General features: G+C 31.5%; 1 pseudogene; it reads left to right on the forward strand.

Annotated features, from left to right (window-relative positions):
• Positions 1 to 3684: 3684 nt before the first annotated feature.
• LOC101258442 (cytochrome P450 71AU50-like) lies at positions 3685 to 5094 on the forward strand (annotated as a pseudogene).
• Positions 5095 to 5602: the final 508 nt, after the last annotated feature.

A 5602-nucleotide genomic window follows, 5' to 3' on the forward strand; every position in this document is an offset into this window, starting at 1 on the left:
ACACTTTGGGTGAATGCTGTGAGCACAACTGCATACTTGATCAACAGAGGACAATCAGTTCCTTTAGGGTTCAAGAATCCAGAGGAGGTGTGGACAAGAAAATAACTTAAGTACTCACACTTGAGGACTTTTGGTTGCACTGCTTATGTTCATGTTGATCCAGAAAAGAGAGACAAGCTTGATGCCAAGGCTGTGAACTGTTACTTCATAGGCTATGGTTCTGATTTGTTTGGTTACAGGTTTTGGGATGACATGAACAGAAATATCCTGAGACATTGTGACGTGACATTTGATGAGTCTGTCCTGTACAAGGACATAAAGCAGAAGGTTCTAGAGATTACAAAACAAGTGCTATCAGAGCCAGATTCAATGATGGAGTCAGGTTTAGTGGTTCGATAATCGATGATTGAACTAGAGTTACAAAGAGGTGTTCATCTTGACGGGTGTAGTTCTAGCCGCAACCTTTTTGACAATAATGAAGATTCTGTTGGAGAAATTAATTTTAGAGAGGTTCTCTGTGTTGAGACACATATTTTGCAAAGGAGATTATGGATAGAAGAATCAACTTATTGAAGATTAAGTAAAGAAGGTGGACAAATTTATTTTGTCAGAAATTCAGGCCAAAGGGGAGATTTGTTGGGTTTTATTTGCCCTAAATTTTTTTTACCATAAATAGGTTTTCCTTTAAGGGGAAAGTTTTAGATTGACTAATCCTTTTCTTGTAGGAAAAGGTTTAGGACTCTATAAATAGAGGAATGTTCATTCTAACTTAATCAGCATTCACAATATAGTCTTAAAGGCTTTGAGAGTTTTGATTAGGGAAAGAATTTATGGGTCACAAGTTTGATACGTTATCACTTGTGTGAACCTCCCATGTATTCTGAGTGAATTGGTTGAGGTTGTTTCCCTCTGTATTTTGTACTCTCATATTTATAGTGGATTGCTCATCTCCTTTGTGGACGTAGGTCGATTGACCAAACCACATTAAATCTTTGTGTCTTTTGGTATATTTCTCATTGTCTTCTTACTCGTGGTCTTTCGAGGTCTGCATTGCTAGCTTCCGCGTTATACCTGCTTATTTACGGTCCTAATATTCAGGATATCATCAAGTCAAAATCTAACATTTAAATCACCTTCTTCTCCAACTTCTTACTCCCAAACGAGTTTTTCATAGTTTCACTATTCCAAAATTTCAAACTCGATTTGTAGGAAGAATAAAATCACTAAACTAATTTATTTTTCAAAATAAAAAAGAATAAGAATGAACACAATATATTAATTTAGAAAAAAAATGAAGGAAGACATAGATGCCCAAGAAACATGGGTAAGTTAATTATAGTAGGGAATATTAGAATTTTTTTTTGAAAATTAAAAATTATTCCTAATAAAGGTTTTAAAAAATTAATACATGGGTTTTTGTATTTTTTTCAAAATAAGTCAAATTGGGAGTGCCAGATTGCAATTTTACGCTGATCTGAAGCTATATGGACAGTCCTTCTCGCACCCAAATTTCGTGACTACACCAGTGGTGCTAAAATGAGTCAAAAAGGTATATTTATTGTGGATTTAGATAGTTTCGTGGGGTAATAGCACACCCACAAAGTTAAAGTGTCTTTTTGAAAATTCGGAAAAACTTTAGTGGTGACTTTATGTCTTTTCTCTAATATATAATATACATCCTTTTCTACCAAAAAAAATATTTCTAATTAATTCAATCTCCTAAAAACTGATATAGATAAAGTAACTTATAGTTAAGCCATATAAAATAAGGAAAATTGTGTATAATAGCAAACTATTAATTCAAATTAAATGTTATAAACATAGTTTGATTTAATTGTATCCCACAACAAACCGTTGTTATTTTCGTCTCATGCTGGAATTTTGCTCACCACTCTCGTGTTGCGCTGCTAGTCTCACTTTTGTACAAAAACCATGTATAATATGTGTTTGTATTTGTATAAAGCGAGAGACAATTGTACATGTAACATATATAATTGTTTCCGTGTCTCTCCTCTCCCATATTTCGCTCTCCATTCTCTAGATCTCGCTCGCCACTCTCACTCGCCTCTCTCACTTTATACAAATACGATCTTTCCCTACCAAGTTTTCTTTTGTCTTTCTTTCTTTCTCTCTCGCTTTATTCAAAACATATTATACAATTGATTTATTTTGTATATATATGCCGAAACAGATTATACAATTGCTTCTTTTGCATATATGTATAGCGAATAGCCATAACTTTCATTTGTGTATGTATGACAAAACATACATATTTATGTTCGCTATGGAGCACAATTATGCAAACTATAGGTATAAAATACAAATATAATTTTTGTATTTGCTATCTAAGAAAGTTACTCTATAAAATATGACTACATTTTAAAGTGGGTTTACAATTTATAATGAAAAAAAAATGATATATTATTAATGCAATATTGAATATAGATATATAATATTGTCTCCGTTTTTTTATATGTCACCTTTTTAAATTGCACTTGCATTAAGAAATTAAGCAACTTTACCCTTATACCCTTATTTAATGTTTTGTTAAGTCAACTTTTCAATAAACAATGAATATTCTAGATTTCAAAAATTAAAATGCATTTGGATAACTATTTAAATTTTTGAGTTTATTTTCAAAATCAGGTTTTATAGAATAGTGAATGAAGAGGCTAATTAATCAATGTATGAAGTACTCCAATGAATATTAATTACTTATTAGTTTTTCTAGGTTAGTCAAGGTATATATTTTCAAGACTAATTAACTACTCTGTCAAACATATAATAGGAAGAATATGATAATTTATACATTAATTTTATGAAATGACATAATTAGAGTCCAACTATTTATAAAGAACGGAGAGAGTAGTTGTTAATCATAAACGTAAGAAGTATTCTTTTTTGTAGTGACTGATATTTTTATGTTGAAAGTGACGATTGGCATTAAAAAATATGAATTTTAACATATAATTCGTTTTCTTCTTTACTGATTCACCACAAGTTAAAAAAGTTTAAAAGCAAATTTGACTCAATTAAATTTCAAAGTGAATATTGAACCATGAAAGTCCAATTATAACACAATGAATTTTCTAGAATAATTTATCACTTTTAAATTTTGTTTTTTTCTTTCTTTGTCATATGCCCGAGCAAATAATTTTTTCATTGAATTTGCTTCACCCCAAACAAACTCTTTACATCTTTATAATGTAGGAGTCATGAAGCAAAATGAAAACACAATAATATTCAATGGCTTCAATTTTCTTACAAGTTCTTGCACTACTTGTAGTGCTATAAATTTTTCAAGTATTGCATAATAAATTCATCAAAAAGAAGGGAAAAAATCCCTCCAGGACCAAAAGGGCTTCCAATTATAAGAAATCTCCATATGATTGACAAAAATGTCCACCAAGAACTATATCAAATAGCCAAAAAATATGGTCCCATAATGATCATGAGATTTGGCCTAGTTCCTATAATTGTTGCTTCATCTCCTCATGCTGCTGAACAATTCTTGAAAAAGCATGATCTTATTTTTGCTTGTCGAACAAATAATAGAGTTGCTCAATTTGCGCATACAATCAAAGAAACTTGACGTTTGCAAAATATGGACCTTATTGGAGAAATATGCGAAAATTGTGTACGTTAGAATTGCTTAGTATTCTCAAGATCAATTCATTTCAATCCATGAGAAATAAAGAAGTTAGAAATTTTGTGACTTTTATCAATCGGGCAGCTACTGGTGGTGTTGAAGTTGATATTAATGCTAAAGTTGCTACACTAAATGCCAACGTGGCTTGTTTAATGATATTTGGGAAAAAATATATTGATGATGACTTTGATAAAAGACGTTTTAAAGATGTTATTCAAGAAATTATGATAATAACAGCAACACCAAATATTGGTGAGTTTTTTCCATTTCTTGATGTGTTTGATTTGCAGGGAGTTGTTCGTCGTATAAAAGAATTGGCAAAAGTTTTTGATGAATTTTCGGAGAGAGTTATTGATGAACATATTCAAGATTCCAAAAAGGAGAAAAAAACCAAGGATATTGTTGATAATATTATGGACATCATGAATTCTGGCAAAGCAGAGTTCGAGTTTGATCGTCCCCATATCAAAGCTATTTTAATGGTAATATCTTAAAAATTAATTTTAGTTGAGTTTAACTAATATTTTGTTGATGGTATAAGAAGATTTGCATTAATTATTAAGGTATCTTTAAGTGTTAAAGTAAATAATTTGTCATATTTTAAGATCACAAATTCCAATTTTTAACAAAATATAGTTTTGGGTTATTTGTTGGTACTTTGGATAATTTGATAGTGTTAAAGTCCATTTACTACATGGTCTATTTGTCGTTGAGTATAACTTATATTGTAAAAAGAATTTCATTCACAACTTACAAGGAGTCTAGTAACAAAATTGTGTTAGAAACCCCCTAAGTCTACTTGGGTAAAAATAATTGATAATCTACTTGGTATTAGTTTAGCATGACTGAAAAAGAACTCTCTATGCAGGACATACTAATGGCTTCAATGGATACCTCAGCACCCAAAAGTAATGAAAAATTTACAAAAGGAGTAGGAACAAGTTGTTGGCATAAATAGAATGGTAGAAGAATCAGACTTGGAAAAATTAGATTATTTAGAAATGGTCATAAAAGAAGTTTTTAGTCTTCATCCCGTAGGACCACTTTTGATCCCTCATGAATCCATTGAAGATTGCACAATTGATGGATTTGATATACCTAAAGGTTCAAGAATTCTAGTAAATAGTTGGGCAACTGGAAGAGGTCCAGAAGTTTGGTCTGCACCCGAGTTTGTACCAGAAAGATTTATCGGTAGCAACATTGATCTTCTTGGACGTGATTTTCAACTTTTACCTTTTGGCTCAGGAAGAAGAAATTGTCCTGGATTACAATTAGAATTCACAATTGTTTGTCTTGTGCCAGCACAACTGTTTCATTATTTAGATTGGGAGCTACCAAATGGTATGAAGCCAAATGATTTAGACATGACCGAGAAATTCGGTTTAGTTACGTATAGAGCTGAGCATGCAAGGGTTATTCCTACTTATCGACTGAATGTATACTAGGTATATCAAATAGATAAGTTAAATTGAGTTGAATTGATCCACCAAAAATTACTAAGGGTGAGTAGATTGAACAAGCTTCAGATGGCTAAACTTTGGGTTATAAAGGACTTGGTGTTCTGTCTTGTGTGAGAGCATGTGCGATTCAATATTTACACATGTTATACGATATTTATACTTTTTTATAAAAACAAATATTCAGTAAGAAGGTGTATAAACAATGTTTAATGTTTTAATTTTTTTTAAACACTATTGCACTCTCCACCATGATTTATCAAAATTGAAATAATTGATAAAACCGTAAATTGGGTTCTTTTAAGGTTGTTATGAAGAATACTTGTGTATTGTTGATTTGGTTAGGGAAGATGAGCTACTGGTGAGGGTAATCCAGACTATGTTATTTGGAGCCTAGAGTAGGTAGGAGTATGCACACTGCAATGAAAGGGACATGACATTTCAGGTTGGTGTTCACGTTGAATCGAAGGTTTCACTTATGAAAGGATTCATGAGA

This window comes from Solanum lycopersicum, chromosome 3 (assembly GCF_036512215.1).
Source record: "Solanum lycopersicum chromosome 3, SLM_r2.1".
NCBI lineage: Eukaryota > Viridiplantae > Streptophyta > Magnoliopsida > Solanales > Solanaceae > Solanum > Solanum lycopersicum.